The sequence below is a fragment of the Lolium rigidum genome, chromosome 2, assembly GCF_022539505.1.
Source record: "Lolium rigidum isolate FL_2022 chromosome 2, APGP_CSIRO_Lrig_0.1, whole genome shotgun sequence".
Taxonomy (NCBI): domain Eukaryota; kingdom Viridiplantae; phylum Streptophyta; class Magnoliopsida; order Poales; family Poaceae; genus Lolium; species Lolium rigidum.
Genome location: NC_061509.1, coordinates 290,713,211 through 290,720,706, shown reverse-complemented (window position 1 = coordinate 290,720,706; position 7,496 = coordinate 290,713,211).

The window sequence follows — 7,496 nt, the reverse complement described above, 5'->3', positions numbered from 1 at the left end:
AAAGATGCAATTGCAGGATCTAAAGGAAATAGCTTCGAGCACAAACACAATGGCGCCGAGAAAAGTACTTTACCCGGAACCGGAGTATGAGTGCCTTTTACCTTTCCTCCCGACAACGGCGCCGGAAAAGTGCTTGATGTCTACTTCCCCCTCCTTTCCCGTAGACGGTGTTGGGCCTCCAAGAGCAGAGGTTTGTAGAACAGCAGCAAGTTTTCCCTTAAGTGGATACCCAAGGTTTATCGAACTCAGGGAGGAAGAGGTCAAAGATATCCCTCTCATGCAACCCTGCAACCACAAAGCAAGAAGTCTCTTGTGTCCCCAACACACCTAATAGGTGCACTAGTTCGGCGAAGAGATAGTGAAATACAGGTGGTATGAATAAGTATGAGCAGTAGCAACGGTGCCGGAAAATAGCTTGTCGGCGTGTAGTTGATGGTGGTAGTATTGCAGCAGTAGTAACGCAATGAAACGAAGTAAACAAACAGTAGTAACGCAGCAGTATTTAGGAACAAGGCCTAGGGATTACACTTTCACTAGTGGACACTCTCAACATTGATCACATAACGGAATAGATAAATGCATACTCTACACTTTTGTTGGATGATGAACACATTGCGTAGGATTACACGAACCCTCAATGCCGGAGTTAACAAGCTCCACAATAATGTTCATGTTTTAGTAACCTTATAGTGTAAGATAGATCAACGAGACTAAACCAAGTACTAACATAGCATGCACACTTTCACCTTCATGCATATGTAGGAGGAATAGATCACATCAATACTATCATAGCAATAATTAACTCCACAATCTACAAGAGATCATGATCATAGCCTACGACAAGAACCACACGGTGCACACACTAGTCACCTTTACACACGTGCAGGAGGAATAGAACTACTTTAATAACATCACTAGAGTAGCACATAGATAAATTGTGATACAAAACTCATATGAATCTCAATCATGTAAAGCAGCTCATGAGATCATTGTATTGAAGTACATAGAAGAGAGATTAACCACATAGCTACCGGTACAGCCCCGAGCCTCGATGGAGAACTACTCCCTCCTCATGGGAGCAGCAGCGGTGATGAAGATGGTGGTGGAGATGGCAGTGGTGTCGATGGAGAAGCCTTCCGGGGGCACTTCCCCGTCCCGGCGGCGTGCCGGAACAGAGACTCCTGTCCCCCAGATCTTGGCTTCGCGATGGCGGCGGCTCTGGAAGGTTTCTGTGGGTTTCGTCGAACGCCTCAGGGTTTCTGATCCAGGGGCTTTATATAGGCGAAGAGGCGGCGCAGGAGGGCTTCTGGGGGGCCCACACCATAGGGCGGCGCGGCCCCCCCTCTGGCCGCGCCAGGGTGTGGTGTGGGGCCCCCAGGGCTCCTCCGGCGGCTCTCGGGTGTTCCGGATGGTTCCGGGAAAAATAGGAAACCGGGCGTTGATTTCGTCCGATTCCGAGAATATTTCGTTACTAGGATTTCCGAAACCAAAAACAGCAGAAAACGAGAACCGGCACTTCGGCATCTTGTTAATAGGTTAGTTCCAGAAAATGCACAAATATGACATAAAGTGTGCATAAAACATGTAGATAACATCAATAATGTGGCATGGATCATAAGAAATTATCGATACGTCGGAGACGTATCATTATGCTTAATGCTTGTCACTAGGGCCCGAGTGCCATGATCTCAGATCTGAACATGTTATCAATTCATGATGATATTCATGGCTTTATGATCTTACCTGCAAGTTGTATACACATATTGCTGTCCGGAACCCGAGGCCCCAAAGTGACAGAAATTGGGACAACCAGAGGGGAAGGCGGTGATGTGAGGATCACATGTGTTCACGGAGTGTTAATGCTTTGATTCGGTGCTCTATTAAAAGGAGTACCTTGATACGTCTCCAACGTATATATAATTTCTGATGTTCCATGCTTGTTTTATGACAATACCTACATGTTTTGTTCACACTTTATATCGTTTTTATGCATTTTCCGGAACTAACCTATTAATGAGATGCCAAAGTGCCGCTTCGTTTTCTCGCTGTTTTTGGTTTCAGAAATCTTACACAGAAATATTCTCGGAATTGGACGAAATCAAGGCCCACGATCTTATATTTCCACGAAGCTTCCAGAACACCGAAGAGGGACTAGAGGGGAGGCCCAGGGCCCCCACACGTGGTGGCGGCGCGGCCAGAGGGGGGGGCGCCCCCTGGTGTGTGGAGCCCCGCACCCCTTCCGACTCCATTTCTTCGCCTACATAAGTCGACGTGACCTAAAACTTTGAGGGGAATAAGCCACGATACAGAAAAACTTCCAGAGCTGCCGCCATCGCGAAGCCAAGATTCGGGGGACAAATGTCTTTGTTCCGGCATGCCGCCGGGACGGGGAAGTGCCCCCGGAAGGCATCTCCATCGACACCACCGCCATCTTCATCACCGCTGCTGTCTCCCATGATGAGGAGGGAGTAGTTCTCCCCCGAGGCTGAGGGCTCTACCGTAGCTATGTGGTTCATCTCTCTCTTTGTGATCTAGTTGAATATCATCTATGTGCTACTCTAGTGATGTTATTAAAGTGGTCTATTCCTCCTCCATGATGTAATGTTGACAGTGTGTGCATCATGTAGTACTTGGTATAAGTTATGATTGTGATCTCTTGTAGATTATGAAGTTAACTATTACTATGATAGTATTGATGTGATCTATTCCCCTTTCATAGCCTGACGGTGACGGTGTGCATGCTATGTTAGTACTCGGTATAATTGCGTTGGTCTATCATGCACTCTAAGGTTACTTAAATATGAACATCGAATGTTGTGGAGCTTGTTAACTCCGGCATTGAGGTGCTCTTGTAGCCCTACACAATTAATGGTGTTTGTCATCCAACAAGGGAGTGTAGAGTAGTTTCAGTTATGTGATCAATGTTGAGAGTGTCCACTAGTGAAAGTATGATCCCTAGGCCTTGTTTCCAAACATCGAATCTCCATTTATTTACTGTTCTGTTGCATGTTTACTCGCTGCCATATTTATTTCAGATTGCTATTACCGCTCATATTCATTCATACCACTTGTATTTCACTATCTCTTCGCCAAACTAGTGCACCTATACATCTGACAAGTGTATTAGGTGTGTTGGGGACACAAGAGACTTCTTGTATCGTGATTGCAGGGTTGCTTGAGAGGGATATCTTTGACCTCTTCCTCCCTAAGTTCGATAAACCTTGGGTGATTCACTTAAGGGAAAACTTGCTGCTATTCTACAAACCTCTGCTCTTGGAGGCCCAACACTGTCTACAGGAATAGAAGCGTGCGTAGACATCAAGCTATTTTCTAGCGCCGTTGCCGGGGAGGTAAGGTAAAAGGTATTCACATCCTCTGACTAAGCTATTTCCTAGCACTGTTGACGGTGTGTGAGTGCTCGAAGCTATTTCCTTTAGATCCTGCAATTGCATCTTTTTGTTTCTTGTTTTTCACTAGTTAGGCATAATGGAAAATAACAGTGAGCTTTTTAATCTATTTCCTGAGTTAAGACATGGATTGTTTGATGCAAAAATTAAAAAACCTATGGAACCTTATTTGCATGCTAGTAGTAATGATATTAGTATGAACGCTTTGAACACCATTGTTGCTAATACTATGGAAAATTCTAAGCTTGGGGAAGCTGGTTTTGATGAACATGATATTTTTAGTCCCCCAAGCATGGAGGAGAAAATTTTCTTTGATGATACTTTGCCTCCCATTTATGATGATTATAATGATAGTAGTCTTTTGGTGCCACCTACTATGGAGGATAAATCTAATTATGATTACAATATGCCTCCTATATTTGATGATGAGAATAATAATGATAGCTACTTTGTTGAATTTGCTCCTACTACAATTAATAAGAATGACTATGCTTATGTTGGGAGTAGTAATTATTCTATGCATGAGACTCATGATAAGAATGTTTCATTTGATAGTTACATTGTTGAGTTTGTTCATGATGCTACTGAAAATCTTTATGAGAGAGGAAAATATGGTTGTAGAAATTTTCATGTTACTAAAACGCCTCTCTATATGTTGAAATTTTTGAAGTTGCGCTTGTCTTATCTTTCTATGCTTGTTGCATTATGCCTCATGAATTTATTTGTGTACAAGATTACTTTTCATAGGAAGTGGGTTAGGCTTAAATTTGTTTCATATTTGCTTTTTGATGCTCTCTTTTGCCTCAACTACTATTTCTTGGGAGTGCATCATTAAAATTACTGAGCCCATCTTAATGGCTATAAAGAAAGCACTTCTTGGGAGATAACCCATGTGTTTATTTTACTACATCAATTTTGTTTTATATTTGAGTCTTGGAAGTTGTTACTACTGTAGCAACCTCTCCTTATCTTTATTTTATTGCATTGTTGTGCCAAGTAAAGTCTTTGATAGTAAGGTTCATACTAGATTTGGATTACCGTGCAGTAAACAGCATTTCTTGCCGTCATGAATTTGGCCAGGGTTCTCCGTAGGTAACTCGAAAAATCTGCCAATTTACGTGAGTGATCCTCGATATGTACGCAACTTTCATTCAGTTTGAGAATTTTCATCTCGAGCAAGTTTAGTGCCCCGTAAAAATTCGTCTTTACTGATCGTTTCGTTTTGACAGATTCTGCCTTTTATTTCGCATTGCCTGTTTTGCTATGTTTAATGGATTTCTTTGTTTCATTAACTTCCAGTAGCTTTGGGCAATGTCCAGAAGTGTTAAGAATGATTGTGTCACCTCTGAACATGTGAGTTTTTTTTGATTATGCACTAACCCTCTAATGAGTTTGTTTTGAGTTTGGTGTGAAGGAAGTTTTCAAGGGTCAAGAGAGAAGGATGATACAATATGATCAAGGAGAGTGAAAGCTCTAAGCTTGGGGATGCCCCCGTGGTTCATCCCCGCATATTTCAAGAAGACTCAAGCTGTTTAAGCTTGGGGATGCCCAAGGCATCCCCTTCTTCATCAACAATTTATCAGGTTTCTTCTATTGAAACTATATTTTTATTCGGTCACATCTTATGTACTTTACTTGGAGCGTCTGTGTGCTTTTATTTTCATTTTTGTTATTTTCATTCTCTGAATAAACTCATGCTTGTGTGGGAGAGAGACAGGCTCCTCTCGTTCATATGAACACTGGTGTTCTTAGCTTTACTTTTAATGTTCATGGTGAAGGTTGAAACTGCTTCGTTCATTGTTATATGGTTGGAAACAGAAAATGCTACATGTGGCAATTGGTATAATGTCTTGAATAATTTGATACTTGGCAATTGTTGTGCTCATATAGATCATGTTTAAGCTCTTGCATCATATACTTTGCACCTATTAATGAAGAACTACATAGAGCTTGTTAAAATTTGGTTTGCATGATTGGTCTCTCTAGAGTCTAGATATTTTCTGGTAAGGTGTTTGAACAACAAGGAAGACAATGTAGAGTCTTATAATGCTTGCAATATGTTCTTATGTAAGTTTTCCTGTACCGGTTCATACTTGAGTTTGCTTCAAACAACCTTGCTAGCCTAAGCCTTGTATTGAGAGGGATTACTTCTCGTGCATCCAAATCCTTGAGCCAAAAACTATGCCATTTGTGTCCACCATACCTACCTATTACATGGTATTTCTCTGCCATTCCAAAGTACTTGAGTGCTACCTTTAAAATTTCATTCCTTTGTCTTTGCAATATATAGCTCATGGGAAAAATAGCTTAAAAACTATTGTGGTATTGAATATGTACTTATGTATCTTATTTCTTATAAGTTGCTTGTTGAGCGGTAACCATGTTCCTGGGGACGCCATCAACTATTACACTTTGTTGAATATCATGTGAGTTGCTATGCATGTTCGTCTTGTCTGAAGTAAGGGTGATTTATCATGAGTTGAATGGTTTGAGTATGCATATTGTTAGAGAAGAACATTGGGCCGCTAACTAAAGCCATGATCCATGGTGGAAGTTTCAGTTTGGACATTAATCCTCAATCTCTTATGAGAATATTGTCTGTTGTTGAATGCTTATGCATTAAAGAGGAGTCCATTATCTGTTGTCTATGTTGTCCCGGTATGGATGTCTAAGTTGAGAATAATCAAAAGCGAAAAATCCAATGCGAACTTTATCCTTAGACCTTTGCACATGCGGCATAGAGGTACCCCTTTGTGACACTTGGTTGAAACATATGTTATGCAATGATAATCCATGTAAATCCAAGCTAATTAGGACAAGGTGCGGGCACTATTGGTAATCTATGCATGAGGCTTGCAACTTATAGGATGTCTTATACATAACACATATGCTTTATTACTACCGTTGACAAAATTGTTTCTATGTTTTCAAAATAAAAGCTCTAGCACAAATATAGTAATCCATGCTTCCCTCCGCGAAGGGCCTTTCTTTTACTTTTATGTTGAGTCAGTTTACCTACTTCTTTCTATCTTAGAAGCAAACACTTGTGTCAACTGTGTGCATTGATTCTTACATGCTTGCTTGTTGCACTTATTATATTACTTTGTGTTGACAATTATCCATGAGATATGCATGTTGAAAGTTGAAAGCAATTGCTGAAACTTAATCTTCCTTTGTGTTGCTCCAATGCCTTTACTTTGAATTTATTGCTTTATGAGTTAACTCCTATGCAAGTCTTATTGATGCTTGTCTTGAAAGTACTATTCATGAAAAGTCTTTGCTATATGATTCAGTTGTTTATTCATTGTCTTTACCATTGCTTCGAATCATCGCATTCATCTCATATGCTTTGCAATAGTATGATCAAGATTATGTTGGTAGCATGTCACTTCAGAAATTATTCTTTTTATCGTTTACCTACTCGAGGACGAGTAGGAACTAAGCTTGGGGATGCTGATACGTCTCCAACGTATCTATAATTTCTGATGTTCCATGCTTGTTTTATGACAATACCTACATGTTTTGTTCATACTTTATATCGTTTTTATGCATTTTCCGGAACTAACCTATTAACGAGATGCCGAAGTGCCAGTTCCTGTTTTCTGCCGTTTTTGGTTTCAGAAATCTTACACAGGAAATATTCTCGGAATTGGACGAAATCAAGGCCCGCGATCTTATATTTCCACGAAGCTTCCAGAACACTGAAGAGGGACCAGAGGGGAGGCCCAGGGCCCCCACACGTGGTGGTGGCGCAGCCAGAGGGGGGGGCGCCCCCCTGGTGTGTGGAGCCCCCAGACCCCTTCCGACTCCGTTTCTTCGCCTATATAAGTTGTCGTGACCTAAAACTTCGAGGGGAATAAGCCACGATACGGAAAACCTTCCAGAGCCGCCGCCATCGCGAAGCCAAGATTCGGGGGACAGAAGTCTCTGTTCCGGCACGCCGCCGGGACGGGGAAGTGCCCCCGGAAGGCATCTCCATCGACACCACCGCCCTCTTCATCACCGCTGCTATCTCCCATGATGAGGAGGGAGTAGTTCTCCCCCGAGGCTGAGGGCTCTACCGTAGCTATGTGGTTCATCTCTCTCTTT